We start from the raw sequence: 17,205 nt of genomic DNA, 5'->3' as shown, positions 1-17,205 counted from the left end.
AACTGATTTCTAAGATGGAAAAGTGGGAAAATTTAGTTTCGTGGAGGTGGGGAGGGGAGGGGAGGCCATTAGGGAGGAGCAGTCTGAGGAAGTGACAGTAAACTGAGACCTGAAAGTCAAGTTGGAAATAGCCAGATAGAGGGGTGGGGTGGGGAAGAGGGTAGCAGGTAGAAGGAACAGGGCCTAAGGCAATAAGAGCTGGGTGCATTAGAGGAACTGAAAGAAACATCAGTGCGACTAGAGAGTAGTTGGGGGGGGGGACTCAGAGACACAGCGAGGAGAGGCTTTAAAAATCAAAGGCTTCGCTTCTTGTAAGTATATACATATATACATATATATATATATATATATATATATATATATATATATGTATAAACTTGTAGTTGACATTCATTATTGTTCAGCTTCAGCTTTAGGTGTACAGTGCAGTGATAAACGTCTGTTACTTTGTTTTGTGCACCTAAAACTAACAATAATAAAAAAATAAATGGTGCTGGGAACATTGGAAAGCTACGTGCAAAAGAATAAAGTAGACTGCAATCTGTCAAAGAAAAAAATCAAAGGCTTAGAGAGGTTGAAGAGGAGGAAGACTAGATAGGACCAAGGGGTTTCGAAAGTAAGAAGTCCTTTGAGACCTGGGAGGTAGCGGGTTCAGTGCCATGGTCAGCGTGGAAGATAGACAGCATGTGGTGAGGAAGTAAGGAAGTTAGCATAGGTTCTTTTGAGAAGTATTGTGATGAAGAAAAAGAGAGTTGGAGGTGATAGCTTAAGGCAGGATTTCTTCTTTGTTCATTTCTATTTTAGATGGGGGAGTTTTTGAGCATCTTTCCAGGCTGAAGAGAAGGATCGGTGGAGAGACTGAGGACAGGAAGAGCAAGTCTGCTTTCAGGCAGCTGCATTCCCCTGGGTATTTTGTCTGCAATTAGAAAGTGGTAGACTGGTGTCTTGACAGGGCCACAGACCTAAACAATGTGATTTCAATCACAGATATGGTTAATGAAAGCTCTGTAAAGGTGAAAGGGGTTAAGAAGTACAAATTGCCAGTTACAAAAATAGTCACGGGGATGTAAAAGTACAGCACAGGGAATATAGTCAGTAATATTGTAATAACCACGTATGGCGTCAGATGGGTACTAGACTTAACGAGGTGATCACTTCGTAAGGTATATAAATGTCTAATCACTGTGTTGTACACCTGATACTAATATAATATTATGTCAACTGTAATTGAAAAACAAATTGAAAAAAAACACCTCTGTACAACACATTTTTATGTGGTTTTTTTTAACATTAAAACTATACATCAAAACAGTCACACTTTTCAATTCGGATTTTAAGGCAACAAGCATTTAAAGTAAAATTTAAAGAAATTCGTATCCAGACACAATCAAGAATTTATTCCACTGACACTGCAGGGCCATTGAGAGCCCCCTTTAATGAAATCCAGGTTTCGGTTTTGAATTTGATCTATTCCTTTCTTGGCACTTACCTTGGACCATTTCCTTGGATCCAAACTCTCCTAGGGCAGTCCCAGATTTCAGGGCAGTTTGGCATCAAGAGCAATTTTAAAGATTGTTAAAGTCTGAATTTCCCAGCTGCTCCTCTGTTTTTTTTCCTTCCTCAATAGGAGATGAAAAGCCAAAAGCCCTGCTGGGCTGATGGTCTCCAGGAACTAGAAAGTTTCCCTTGAGCTACCCAGTTTCCTTCTCAGCTGGGAGTGATGCGATCTCCACCTCACCTCCTCCCTTTTTCATGCAGCAGAAGAAAAAAGATAAATTACTGGTTTTTACTTAGTTATTGATATCAAAATTGAATATGCACATAGTGTACAGAATCAAATAGTTCTTCATTGCTAAACAGCGCTCCCCTTCTCCACCCAGTCCCATTACTCACTCCTCAGAGGAAATCACTACTCATACTTGAATCCTTTTTTTTTTTTTTTTTTTTTTAGGACTCTCCCTATCTCTAAGTAGCTACTTCCTAATTTTATTTATTGACTTCCCCCTGTGGAAAATGGATATTTAGCTTTCAGCCTTTCCCACACCACACACACATATATTTCTTGGGCTTATATACCTATGACATTATTAGATTGATATTCAGTGTTTATATTATTTTAACCAAAGAAATCCTATTTACACCTGTGTTGTGTAATAAATTATGATCACTTTCCTGAAAAATATTTTGCTTTCTCTGGAGTTAATAACTGTCCCATAAAAAATTTTACCTTTGGCTAGATTCTCCTCTGCATATGTCACCAATTTAATCCCTACTCTCCCCCCCCCCGCCCCCCCCCCACTTGTTTAAGTCTCCTTTCAAAGTGTTCAGACAAATTTGGAATTCAATGAATTTTTCTTAAAGAAAGTTTTTCCAGAGCCTTCTGATCTGCTCCTATCTGGGCTGATTGATCTCTAGGCTGTCACCCTACGGCTGTCACCTTGGGATCTCCCTTCACCTGTTATGTTGAAAACCCTGGTTCTTGGATTCCGCCTCTTCCTCTTTCTTGATTCACTCCATTGTTTTGGTGGAGTGTATCTTCCAGTATTTCCTCACAAAGAGTGGAGGGAAGATATAAGATGCCATGGGTGGCCTGCCCAAACTCTCTGGGCACCTACCATCCATGCATTCTAATTTACCAGCACAAATGTCTCTTCGAAAAAAGTCCTGGAAGTACACACTGTTCCCTAAGAAAGTCCTGTTCCCCTTCCCCAATAAAATCTTAAACAAACAAACACAAATGTCTCTTCACCTGAAAGCTTTTCCTGGCCACTGAAGGTTTGCTCAGGAAGTCGTGAGGAATTAACCCCCTCCTCCCTGGAAGCAGCCCTTAACCAATGACTGATGAGAGTTAGTAAATAAGTACCCCAGTTTCCTCAGCCCTGAGTGGGAATAACTTTGAGGCTTGATTTCTCTACCGGTCTCCAGGGCTCCCTGGAGGAATTAAGTACCAATTGTTCACAGTAAGTTGCTGGATATATCGGCTCCTTGTTTCACATCCTCACTGCCTTATGGGTATTTCCGGGAATCATCTCCCGAATAAACTACTTTTGCTCTTACATCTTCTATTTTTCCACCTCTTCTCCTTTTGCTTTACTTTCTACTTTGCAAATCTGCCACTGAGTTGTTTCTAAATTTCTGCAATCATATTTAAATTTCTAAGATCTCTTTTTTGTTCTTAAATGTTCCTTTAAAAAAATAACATTTGGTTTTTATTTCATGCATGCACTATTCCCTCTTATCTCTCTGAGGATATTAATATTTCTTGTTTTCTTTTTCTCTCAGAAATACCGCTGTTTTCAAATGATCTTTAGGGTATTTCTCACCCGTGTGTCAGGTTCCCAGAGAAAGGTTTCTTAATCTCCTGGCTGGATATCAGAGTCCATGACCTATGTGAGAGAAGAAAGCAGGGGGTCTCTAGGTAATCTTTTTTTTTCAGTATGTTGTCCTTTCGCACAACTATGCCTGGTCCTCCCTCTTTTTTACTCTCCCACCAGAAGAAAAACCTCCATTCTTTGGTCATTGTGTGGAGGGGGCAGCCCACCTAACAGAAGCAAGGGGATGTGGGGTTCTGGGGACCTCGATGCTTCTTGAACTAACTTTCAACTTATCCCACTGTTTTTAGCTACAGCTTTACTAGCAAAGTACTCACAAATGTACCTGGTGCCACCAATTGCTGAGCACACGGAGGATTCCTCAACGCAAAGCAAGTTGCTTTAGCTTTCTCTTTTGGCTTAGAATTCAGCTTTCTCAGATCTGTTGATTCAGTTACCACTCATTCATCTACGTTCCAGCTTTTTAAATTATCCCACTATCATCTCTTTCAGATTCTCTTTGTCCTTGTAGCTGTATTCTCGAAAAAAAATATATTTACCTAAATTCTTACTTGCTTACACATGCATCAAGAAACTCTAGAAACACACTGAAGAAACTAGTAACAGTGCTTAGTAACGGATAGGAAGAAGGTGGGCCCTCGGCCCGTGGGGCATGTGGATGAGGGAAACGGTTTGTGCCTTTTTACTTTTCTTTTTGGTTTTGGTATTACTTCATCACAGATTAACATTTGGTTGAACTCTAGGAGGGAGTGAAGTACAATGCATATGTTTAATCTGCTGTCTTTAACCAGAAATCTCAAGTGTTATTTTTCTAAATTAGCAGCTTCAATGTTGAAACCATGAGAAGCTTCCCAACCCAAAGCCATTCTAAGCAAATTCAGAAGCCCAAAACAAAAATATGAACAAATTTGACCCTGTAAAAATGAAAGATTTCTGTGAGGCAAAAGAAAAAGAAAGAGAAAATAAAAAAGAAAAGAAAATCAAATAAAGTAAACAAAATCAGAACACTAAAAATGAATTGGGAAAAAGTATTTGCAACAAATACTAAAACGGGCTTAAAATATGGAGTTCTCACAAAAGAATTAAAAACAGATCAAAGTCAAAAAGAAAACAACCGCAAAGGACACAGATAGAATACATCATTGGTAAATCAATACAAATGGCTTTTAAATATAAGAAAAATATTCACTCTCACTCTTGGTTTTAAGAGTGAGAATTAAAACGAGAAACCATTTTTTACCCACCAGAATGGCAACATTATAAAAATCTGATAATACTATATTGCTGAGGTAAGGGTACAGGGAGATAGGAAGTCTAAAACATTTTTATTAAGATTAAAAATTGTTGCAGTCTCTTTGTACTATGGTTTGGTAGTATCTGTCAAAATTTTAAAAGCTACAGTTTGACCCAGAAATTTATCCTCTAAATATGCTTGCACTGGGCATTAAGACATATGTAAGACATCTTTACAAGGATACTCATTATGGCCTTATTTGTAGTCATAAAAACTGTAAGCAACCCAACTGTTCACAGCAGGAGACTAACTACATACATAGATTGTAGTATATTCATTCAATACACTGTATGGAATAGGAAGCAGCCATTAAAAAGAATGAGGCCTTTATATTTATGGAATAATCTCCAATGTGTATTGTTAAGTTTAAAAGCAAGATATGGAGCAGATGTGTATGGAATAACTTCATTTCTGTGTTTGGTGGTTTTTCAAGTCTTTTTTCTTAGATATATAGATATGCTTACATACACACAGACCGTCTCTGAAGGAATACATAAGAAACTAGCAATTATAGCTACCTATAGAAAGGGGAACTGGAAGAGGTCAAGAAAGGGAAGGAAACTTGCTTTCTTTTTTGTTAAATACATTTTTTTTAACCTTTTTTTTTTGTTTTTTAACCAAGTACATGTTTTAAAAAAATAATGGATGCATTAGTCAGGGGTTTGGGTTGCAAGCAACAGAAACAAACTCTTGTTAATTTACGCAGAAAATGAATCTATTAAAGGATATTGGACAGTTCACAGGTTCTCCAGGAGGACTGGAGACTCAGGTTTAGAGGTCACATATCCAGAAACAACTTCTAGAATCAGGCTGCAGAACAATCCTGTGAAGACAGCAATGCCTCCACTGCATGGGCAACAGTGCTGGGACGGCAGGCACCCCACGTCTGGATGCTGATCCTTGTTTTAGAGCCACTACGACTGAAGCATCTGGAAATTGAATGTGGTTATTGCAACTAATGCCCTTCTCTGCAGAACAGATTCAGCAGTCCTTGCTATCTGAGGTCACGAGTTCCTGAGTCAAACTCCAGTGCAGAGCCTTAAAGCTGTGCATAGCTGCAAGGGAGGCTGGAAAATACGTATATGATATTTTCAGCTTTTATAGTGGGAGGTTACCTCTGTATCCCATCAGGGACCATAAAACAGGGAATGTCCCAAATATAGAAAGTTTAGATAACTGGGATAGCAAGGGAGAGAGGGGTGGGAAGGAAGAGGGAATTTCCCCATCAGTTTGCACTTTGCTTTGGAGGAAAGTAAGAAATTCTCTACTGTCTCCCATTAGACAAACTCACTTTTCTAGCTGGGCTTTTGCATGCACGATATTCAGAGATATTCAGAATCATAGGTCTTCAGAATAGAAAGGTCCCCATAGGTCATTTGGTTTAGCTGTCTTGTTTCATCATGGAAAAATCCAAACACAAGTTAAGTTTGGGCAAACCCAAGTTGCTCGAGATTACCCAATGAGAGTTTTTAATGTGATTAGGGCCTCCCAGTTGGGGTCCCTATCCTCCATAAAACCTTTGTATATAATCAGCACTTCAGCAAATGGTCTAATGAAATATCAAGATACTGATTTGTTTCTGGGAGAGCCTCTTCTTGAACAGCTGATGCCATTTATTATAAATATTATTGAAACATTTACATAGGACTTTTAAGGTTTACTTTAAAAACAATTTAATTTTAATGACTAAAATAGTTTATTAATAAAAACAAGCAAATCCTATAGAAGAATTCAAGGTAAGTGATAAAATCTCTATGCTCATCTCCACTTTTCCACTCCCTAGGGATAATCAATGTTAAAAGTATGGTGGGTATCTCTCAGCTCTTCTTTTGTGTGTATACACACATATTTATATTTAAGATATGTATAACATGTATATTATTTTTTATAATTTGCTGTCTCTCTCTACGTGCATAATGGACATAATTGAGACTTGAAGTGGCTGTGTACCAGTAAGTTCCTGGTAGGTTGCTAAGCCACGCATGGAGACACAGTGTCCAGGAGGGCATGACACGCACCATGGAAGGCTTGGTAATAAGGTGGTATTTTCGGTCCAGTGGACCTCATGGTTCCCCTCGAAGGGCAAATCATGTCATGTAGAAAACTACCAACTTCGTCTATATTCAGGACTGCTTCAGAGCATGAAGCGATCTCCAGAATCATCGAGTCCAACCTCATTAGTAGACAAAAAGCTCTTTTCCTGGGAGGAGGGGAGGAGAAGGTGGTTAGGAGCCTTGCCCAAGACTACCCAGCCAGGGAGAATGACACAGTTGGGACTTCTTTCTCCAAGATGCTTGCTCATTGGGTTGTATTGCATTGATGTCTGCTACTTTAAAAGGGCATGGGAGGGCAGTGCACAATTTGAAAATATTCAGATTCTCAGGCCACATGATTTCACAGATGGCAGTGCCGGTGCTCTATGCCTGACTTTGTGCCCTGAGCTCATCCATGGCTGTTTCCTCTTGTCTGCTGCATTATCTGCCAGTAACTCTTTTCTTTGGAAGAAGAAAATATACTTTTCAGTCTTCTACGGCACTTGGCCCTTTTTACTTCTCAAGCACAGCTTGATTATTTGCTCAGGTCTTGACAGGACATTAAACAAGACAATATTGTATCAGATGGGTGACAAAAGCGGGGGGGAAGACAACCAAGTTCATATATGAGGTGTGATTAAAAAATACGGTGAATGTTTAAATTTTTTTAAAAAAATTATTACAGTAAAAGACACATTGCCATTAATTTCCCTCAAAATACTTCCCCTCACTTCGAACACACTCATCCCATCTTTCCTGGCACTTTCTGAAGCAGTTCTGGAAGTTCTCTTTCATGAGTGTCTTTAGTTATGCTGTCATGGCTGCCTCGATGTCCTGAATCATTTTGACTTTGGGGAAGAATCAGATGTCACACGGTGCCACATCTGGTGAATAAGGTGCATGAGGACACACTGTAATGTTTTTATTTGACAGAAATTGCCGTGTACCAGAAGCGATGTGTGACACAGAGCGTTGTCATGATGGAGGATGAAGTAAAGACACTCACAAAAGAGGACTTCCAGAACTGCTTCAGAAAGTGCCAAGAACGATGGAATAAGTGTGTTCGAAGTGAGGGGGAGTGTTTTGAAGGGGATAAATGGCAGTGTGTCTTTTACTGCAATACTTTTTTTATTTATTTAAACATTCACTGTACTTTGTGATCACGCCTCATAGATGCCAAATTTATTTATCTGGGGGAATTGTCATTTAGTGCTAAATAATGAGGAAGGGGATGGGATACAAATCAGAACAAGACATATCTCTTGTCCTTTAGGAGCTTACTATCTAAAACAGTTACCTCCAAACTCTTTTCATCATGCCATTCCATCAAAAAAAATTAGCATGCACGCCTAATAATTGCATATTTATTATAAATCATATGTGCTCTATTGCACGAATCTTTAACTGTTAGTTAAGCTTAATTTCCTTACTATTTTAGTATAAAGAATAAATAGAAACAGGTATTCACATATTTCCTTCCCACACCTCAGTGTGTCATCTTGGGCGCCCCACTTGGAGCCCACTGTTCCAATGGGGGAATCACATAGATCCCCCAAAATACTGTAACATGAGAGAATGTGGAGAAAGCACTGATTCAGGGTTAGCATAGTATCCTTAGAGCATCGAGGAAAGAAAAGTTGAGAATATATGAGGACTTCTGACCTAGCTCAGGGCGAGGGATTGGTGCCAGGCTTCATTTCTTGGGCTGGTGTCTGTGCAAAGACAGTTTGATAAAAAGACTGCATGTGAGTGCCTACCTCACCCCTGAAGCATCCATTGGCCAGGACCTCGAACAGGTGAAGACTTCATAAATACCATGTCATTTCATGACGCTCGGGATGGACATTTCCGACCCATGGGCCAGAGTTCCCTTCGGCTGCGTAACTCCACAGCAGAGCCACAAGGGCCTTGTATGCCATCAGGAGGGTGAGCTGAATCCTGGCTCTCACTAGCCACTCATGTGACGACAGCTTTTTAACCCCTCTGAGACTTAGAAAGGGGACAATAATCTGAGATTGTAGAAAGGGAACAATAATCGCCTTCCAGGACGATGAGCAATTCCTGACATCTCGTTGTGCTAAGTGGGTTACAGGCGGCATCTCGTGAAATCTTCATGACAATAGGACGAAGGTGACGCTGTGATTGCTGCCATTTTGCAGGTGTGGAAACGACGTAGTAGGTCATTTGTTTGTACGAGTCCACACAACCAGAATGCGTGGAGCCAGAATTACAAGCTTGCTGGACTCTGCAGCCTGTGTTCCATGTGGCTATCCTCCCCACGAGGCCTGGAGGGGCCCCGGCAACACAACACAGGGGTCCGGACAAGGTGCTGTGATATACATTGTAAGGTGCAGTCCCCATCCTCAAGTCGAACAGTGAAATACACTTTTCTCCACCGCCCTGAAGCTCCGCAAAGCAGGATTAGGTTAAACAGGAAGGTGAACAAAGAGAACTTCAAAGCTAACGTCTCTATGTCCAGTCCCGAAGAGCAGGGTATGATAATCTGAGAGGAGCAGTAGGTTAGGAATAAGGAGACCAGTTCTGCCCCACACTTACTCTCGGACTTTGGGCCCGTCGTGTAAGCTGAGTTTACCCATCTGTTAGGGGTCCTGATAAACGAGCTGTCCAGGGTCTTCTTGTCTGATTCTCCCCAAACTCCATGCTCCAAACATTCTGCAGTCTGGACCTTCCCTGCTTTCTGGGAGAGCCCTAAAGAAAGGCCGAGTCCAGAGGGGCGCAGCTTCTCAGACTAGGCCAAAGGGGCGGCGGGGAGGGCGGATGGGAACTGCAGCCAGAGCTCCGGTGGCCGGCCGGTAATTACAAGGAAACATCGCAGAGAACGTTTCTGTTGTGGTTGTTCCCTCTGTTTACTTTGGGCAGTTCTGTCATTTTTTAACTGACCCGTCCCAGATGAGATCGTCCGTTTTCAGCTGGGTAAAGTCAGAGCCTTGCAACCGATGGGGTGTTGGAGGGAGGCCAGGGCAGCTGACCCCCCTTCAGGGAAGTGAAGCCAGGACTGCAAAGTTGCTGACAGTGACCGGCGGCCTGCAAACCCAAACACCCTCCTCTCACCCGCCTCAGCCGGGGTGTAGCAATGCGAAGAAAACAAAGCCACGAGCTTTTCAGAGCAAAAGGCTCCAACCACTCCCTTCCAGCCATTCCCTCCTCCCTTCGGCTCACAGCCACACGGGTACAAGGTTATAGTTACAGTGGAGAACTGCTGACATCTACTTTTTGGTTGTTGCTTAAAACAAAACAAAACAAAACAAAAACCACCAAAAAACCACACACACAGACACACACATACACTTTCCTTCATGGCTTAAAGCGTCACACAGCTGATTCAAACCCAAAGGTGCATATTTGCTTTGCTTTTCATGTTTTCTTAAGTTTGAACAACATCAATGTGTTGTTTAAGAGTCAGGAGAAGCAAAGCTCATTGGCTCAGTACTTTTCCTGTTTCTTCCGGTCTCTGAAAAACCAAAGAATAGAGTCATTTACGCCTAAGATTAGAAACATCTGGCCATCACATTTGAGTAAGGCGGGGCCGAAGTGGGGCAGAGCCAGGTGGAATGGCCTGCCTACTTGAGTTACGGAATTTGAAGCATTGATGGGACTAAAAGTTGCCAAATCCAACCTCTTCTTTTCAAAGATAAGGAAACAAGCCCAGAGAGGTTAGGACTTGCCTAATGTCACACATCTTGTAAATGTCAGAGGTGAAGCCAGAATCCAGGAGATCAGTGGGAGAATTTCACTCCGGGTCTACCAATCTTTACACGTACACACACACAGGGAAGACCTGATGGGTTTAAAAAAATTAAATGTTTATAAATATCCTTAATGCCTCTATTTGACATACTTAACGATTTCTACTATTGCACTCTTCCACCCAGTGCTTACCCACTGGCTACATATTTTTGCTCAGGAAGAGAGAGGCATGTGATATTTATAGAGCCCCTACTATGCGCCCTGTCTTCTCATCCATTTTCTCATTGAATTTGCACAATGATACTATCAGGAAGGCACTATTATTCCTCTTTCACAGAGGATGAAACCCACAGGTCAGACACACTTGCCCAAGGTCATACAACTAGGAAGTGGTGGAGTCAGGCTTCGAATCCACATCTCTCTGACTCTGCAGCTCCCAGACGCCACTACACCATATTGCCATCGTGACAGCCACCCTGTATGTCACAGCTTATATCCTTACATTTCCCCACTTTCAAAATCATGACCTCGTTATCATCGTTACTTTCATGGATGTATTCATTCAGTCACTATTTATTAAACAGCTACTCTGGACCAGGCACAGTCAAGACACTTAGGATAGAGGTGTGAGCAATCTACGGGAATCCCTGTTCTCACGAATCACGGGGAGAATCAGACACTAACCCCAATACATAGTCAGATAAGGTGAAAAGTGCCACGGGGAGGAGTAAAACAAGGAAGGGGAATAGGAAATGCTGGGAGCTCAGAGTGGGGGAGACAGCAATTTTCAATAGGATGGCCAGGGAAAGAATCTTCATTGGGGACATGTAAGCAGAGAGCTGAAGATGATGAGGGAATAAGACAAATGGATATCGGGGAGTAGAGGGGAGAGTGAGTTCAAAGTCGTGGAGGCAGAAGAAGGCCCGGTGTGTTCAAGAAACAGGAGGTCTGTATGGCCAGAGTGTGCGAGAGAAAAAGTAGTACCAGATGAGGTCAGAGGGGAATAGGGGCCAGATGAGGTGGGCCCGAGACCAAGAAAAGAATCCGCTTTTATACTAAATGAAGGGGGGCGGCCCATGGAAGCTTTTGAATAGAGGATTGACGTGTTCAATTTTCTAAATAGGGTTCCTATGACTGTTGTGTTGAGAGTAGGTGAGGGGGCGGGGAACAAGGGTGAAAGCAGAAAGACCAGTAGGGAGGCCATCGCCGTTGCGATAATTCAGGTGAGAGATGATGTGACTTGGCCCCGGGGTAGTACAGAATTCAGTGAACAGTGATGCAACTCAGGGTAGATTTTGACAGGGGAGCCAGTATGATAATCTATCCTCTTTACATGTATGCCATGATGTCATAAAACATTTTAGAGATATAGCTTGTTCCAGCTGGTGCTATTACAGATAACATTCTCATTCACATTGCCACTCACGCTTTTGGTATATCTTATTTCCTTTGGATAAACTATAAGGGTTGGACGCCTTGATCCGTGAATGTCATCACACTTATGCCTCTTGCCACATACTGCCATATCCATAGCAGGCTCTAACCAATAGCACCTTTACAGATCTTTTGTTTTAAATGCTCCAGAATTCCTCTCCTATCCCCAGCACCTCCAACCCTCTCTCTTACTATGGTTTTCTTCTTTTTCTCCCTCTCCTCCCTCTCCTTCTGGGGAACTGATAAAGGGGCAGAGTAACAAAGATGAACAAAGGTTAGGGCTGGCCACAGAACGAGGTAAAAAAAGACAGGCAGGAATTTCTTTATTTTTTCCCCCTGCTCTTACAGCCCTGAGAAAGGGCCAGCTGCTTCCCTTAGTCAGATGAAAATCTTCTGTAAGAAACAACAAACTAACAATACTGCTTACTTAGAGACCTTTTTTTCTTCTGGGGAGATCAATGGACTTGACAATTTCAATTATCTTTCACAATATCCCCCAGCGCTTCATCAAACTGCCTCCTCTGAACAAACATTCCTCTCACCAGGGTGGGAAGGTCACCAAACTCTCTGGCTTCTTTATTCCCCTCCTCCAGCAGTTTGGGCCCTCTTGCCACGGACCCCCCTGCTTTTCACAACTCCAAATTCTACTTGCTCCGAACGCCTCCAATTTCATCCTGAGTATGGAAAAAAAACTGTTACTCATTTATTAAAAGTGGGGGCTTCCTTATGAATTTTAGGATCAGTTTATCAATTTCTGCTAATCCTAAAAATCCACATGGAAATGCAAGGGAGTCAGACTAGCCAGATGATTTTGAAAAAGAACAAAAGTGGTGGACTCATGCTTCCGAATTTCAAAGCTTACTGAAAAACCACAGTCATCAAGACAGTGTGGTACTGGCATTAGACCAGACAGACAGATCGATGGAACAGAATTAAGAATCCACAAATAAACCCTCACAGTTACCGTCGATTGATTTTTGACAAAGAGGCCAAGACCTTTCAATAGGGGATTGTCTTTTTAACAAATGGTGCCAGGATAACTGAATATCCACATGCAGAAAAAGTCATTAGGATCTCCACCAGATAGCATACACAAAAATTAACTCAAAATGGACCATAGACCTAAGTATAGGAATTCAAGCTGTAAAACTTTTAGAAGAAAACATGGCAGTAAGTCTTTGTAACCTTGGGTCAGGCCATGATTTCTTAGATACGACACCAAACGCACAAGTGATAAAAGAGAAGATTAATAAATTGAACATCAAAATTAAAAAGTTTTGTGTTTCAGAGGACACCATGAAGAAAGTGAAAAGACAACCCATAGAATGGGAGAAAATATTTGCAAATCATAAATCTGATAAGGGACCTACTTGTATGTAGAATATTAAAAACTCTCACAATAATAAAAAGACAAATAACCCAGTTTAAAAATGGACAATTACAATAGACATTTTTTCCAAAGAAAACACACAAATAGCTATTAAGCACATAGAAAGTTATTAGGGAAATGCAAATCAGAAACACAATGAGATACCACTTCTCACCTCCTAGGATGGCTCTAATAACAAAAATAAAAAAATAAGAATTGTTGGTAAGGATGTGGAGAAACTGGAACCCTCAGACATTGCTAATGGAAAAGTAAAATGATGCAGCTACTTTGGAAGACAGTTTGGTAGCCCGTCTAAATGCTAAAAATACGGTTCCCATATGAGCCAGTAATTCCAATTCTAGGTGTCTGATACCCAAGAGAAATGTAAACATATGTCCACACAAAAATTTGTACGTAAATGTTCATAGCAACTTTATTTGTACATACAAAATGGAAACAAACAAAATATCGACCAACTGCGGAATGGCTAAACAAAATATGATATAGCCACACAATGAAATACTATTTGGCAATGAAAAGGAATGAAGTACAGATACACGCTACTATATGGCTGAACCTGAAAAACACTGTGCTTGGTGAAAGAAGCCAGTTACAAAAGACCACCTATCATGTGATCTCATTTACATAAAATGTTTAGACTAGGCAAATTCATAGAAACAGAAAGTAGATTAGTGGTTGCCTAGAATTAGGGGGAGCAAAACGGTGGGGTGGGGGCGTGGAAATGGTGAATGACTGATTACAGTACAAGGTTTCTTTTGGGGATAATGAAAGTGTTCTAGAATTAAGGTGATGGATGGACAACTCTCTCTATACTAAAACCATGGAATTGTACACTTTAAACGTGTGAACTGTATGGTATATAAATTACACCTCAATTTTTTAAAAGTGGCTTCTTGTTCACTGTAGGAAAAAGACACCAAATTGTTCCATTCAGTGCCCTCAATTCAGTGTCCACGTAATGCATGAAAGAGCATCCTATGAGACTGGCCGAAGGGTTACTAGGAATAAAAGCTGGAGGCGGAGAGAGGCCAGGGGAAGAGGAGGATGGAGTGAGGCATGGAGGAGGGATGGTAAAGAATAGGTGAAGAGAGGCACCCAAACTTGGAGACATAAATCAGTTCAAGGTTGGACAGCCAGATGGGAAAGGGAGAGGAAACGTGGGAGTGACATTTGCAGGATATCTTTACTGCACACTGTGTAGGAAGGGGGGTGGGAAGGTTCAAAGCAAAGCTGCAAAGCCAATAATGAAGAGGAGGAAGACTTCACTGATTCACGGAGTTTATAATGCTGCATGGAGCTGAGGGGAATTATATAAAAGTACGTGAGACTGCAGCCACTCAGAAAAAGCCCTCACGGCTGTTGTTGCCAAATGCGTATCTGAGCAAAACGATAATGCGATTCTGCAATTAGCGTGCAAAAATAAACGGTGAACCCTTCCTACAAACAAAGCTGTGGGTTAACATTAGGTAACTTCTAGGAAACTGCTCCTTTAAGCAGCAATCCACGTGTACAATCTTATTTGTACAGCCCCTGGCATCTCAAGAAGGGTGTTTTTAATTTCTGAAAAGTTTTCCCTAAGTTAGAGCTTTTTAGAGAGCGGTTGGATCTGAAATGTGCCCATTTTTTAAATAAGAATTTTAAAATAAGAATACAGGGCAAGGTAAATAATACAACGGCACCTCATTTTTGTCTAGGAAGATACCCGGCGCACACACACTACAATCCCCCAAAGGTTTAAAGCAAGATGCAAATGATGTCACTATTAGCATATTTCTTGTGGGTGTGGGCCCTGCCCACCCCGGGGCCCATCTCTTCCTCACAGCTCTGTCATAGAGGGCAGAAGAGAGAGACAGAACAGCTGTGCCCAGGGCTTACTCATCTGTACAGTCAGTAGATGATGATGGTTATAACTGTTAACATGTGTGAACGGCTTTGCAGTGTACAAGCCATCACCATGCGTTTGATTTTCATTTAATTTTAACATTCATAGAAATGTCTCCTTCCTCCGCCGCCCCCCGCCAGATGAGACAATCAAAGCGGAGGAATGAAGCGACTTGCTTAAGATCTCTTACTACTTTCTCAAGTGTGTAAACATACCTAAACCTTTCTCAATTGAAAAAACTAAAATCCATTGTGTATTCCACGTACTCTCCAGCCAACCTCTCTTCTCTCATAAGTAAACTTTTTCAGAAAACTAGCTCACACTTCCGGTCTGCCCCTCGCTGCCCTCACACTGTTCATGCTCCTTGTCTAAGGAATGTAATGTACCAAGGCAGGTCACAAGCTGAAGGATCGCACCTGGGGAGCCCGGCCACCCAGCTCCTGCAGCTTGGATCCCACACAATGATTAAACACAACTCGAGGGTTTAACGAGAGGAAAGCCCTTGACCACTGAAGAAAGTAGGCAAACTCTGGGCAGGCACTGAGGCTTGGGGAGCTTGTAACATTCCCCGGAGCTCCATGGAGCTTCCCATTCCATGGCTACTTTCCCTTCTCTGAAGGGAAGGAGAGAAGAAAGGAGAGAGGGAGGGAGGGAGTGAGAAAGGAGGGTGTTTCCAAACAAAGTCCTCTGACCCAAAACTCCATCCCCTCTTTCTTTCATGAGAGTCCCTTCCAACTCACTGCTGTTGGGGCTGCTAAAACAGAGGTCCCGTTTGTAGGACTTGTAGCTCTGGCTTTGCAGAAGTAGGTCCCTCTACTCCAGAATTGTTTCTCTCATCGCCTATCAAAGTGCCTACAAATCCATGTAACTTCATTAATGATCAAGATCTTGGAAGATTGTCTGGGTTGTAGAGTCTAAAGAAGCTGAACCTGACAGGAGAGGGTGAGACTGTTGCCAGAGACGGGGGTACGCCTGAGGCACGGTCACCCAATCTCCCCCAGAGTCAGTCCCGGTCATTTATAGGACAGAAAAGCACGAGGCAAAGAAGCCAATGAGTAACGTAATGCTCTGGGGTACATGGTTAGTTCTGCCTCCCCTCCCAGCTGCACTAAACCGTATTTCCTGTTCTGGTATCTGAAGTGCGAGTCTGGCATTGAAGACACAAATGCCCACTTCCAGCCCAAGCAACGCAGCCTTTCCTCCAGACCGAGGTGGGCTCCTCTTGCTCAGTGCGCTGCATCTCCAGCTGCAAAAGCAGGCCCAGAGCTCACCTCCCCAGACTCTGAGGTAATGAGCCACGATGAGACTAATTCCAAGGATTTCTCAGCCTGACCAGTGTTTAAGATCTAGACATAAGTACAAAACACTTCCCCACATTTTTCATCCCTTCCCTATAATTCAAGCTGTGAAGAATTAGTTTCTCCTTTGATGGCAAAGGGGACAAACATAGGTAGTCGTGGCAAAATCATAAAGTAGGTAAATGTATCTTTGATGCTCCCATGTCCTTCCTTTCTCTTTCTTCCTCTACTGAACTCAGGAAACAATCTGGAAATACTCATTGGTAACTTCATGTGCATTTAAAGTTCTCTTACATCTCACAGGGACTTTATCTGCAGTTATAGAATAAAAAAATTGGGGCACCTACTAGAAGCAGCCTTTCAGGCTGGTAGCAGAGGTATTTTTAGGGAATGTGGGCATCTTCGTCTGGGGCTCACCCCAGGTAGAAAGCTCTAGAAACACTTGTGTACCCAGGATCTTCCTGCTTGTGGAACTGGACCGTATGAGGAGTTTGAGAATGGTCCGTAGCCACTTGTTTCAGGGACTTTCCCCCAACCTGCACCTCTCTGGTGGCTTTTCTGTCCTCACCCACCGGCTAAGGCCAGTACCTGGGGACACTTGTGGTGACCCAGGAAGGCGGGCTCAGGGGAGTGGAGCACAGGCTGTGCTGATGATTTATTAAGGCCCGTGGCTTCTGACTCCTCCACAAGACTCCTCATCAGAGGGTGCGGCCTGGGTCACGCTGGGCACTCAGCAGCTTTGTGGTGGGTATCGGTTTGAGCTTCCTCCTTTCAGCTTTCGATTCAGTGCTTTCCTGTTGCAGTCTGAGCAGTCCTATTTAACCGCAGCCCCAC

The 17,205-nt window shown here is 42.3% G+C and overlaps 1 long non-coding RNA gene across 1 annotated transcript; it reads right to left on the bottom strand.

Annotated features, from left to right (window-relative positions):
* Positions 1-802: 802 nt before the first annotated feature.
* LOC308487956 lies at positions 803-9,511 on the bottom strand. Its single transcript, XR_013991813.1, has 3 exons — positions 8,417-9,511; positions 3,324-3,386; positions 803-1,745 (listed from the first exon to the last, which is right to left on the bottom strand). It is a non-coding gene; the product is annotated as an uncharacterized lncRNA (long non-coding RNA).
* Positions 9,512-17,205: the final 7,694 nt, after the last annotated feature.

The sequence above is a fragment of the Rhinolophus hipposideros genome (genome assembly GCF_964194185.1).
Source record: "Rhinolophus hipposideros genome assembly, chromosome: 19".
Taxonomy (NCBI): domain Eukaryota; kingdom Metazoa; phylum Chordata; class Mammalia; order Chiroptera; family Rhinolophidae; genus Rhinolophus; species Rhinolophus hipposideros.
The sequence above is the reverse complement of the archived record's forward strand: the minus strand, read 5'-3'. Positions and strand labels throughout refer to the sequence as shown.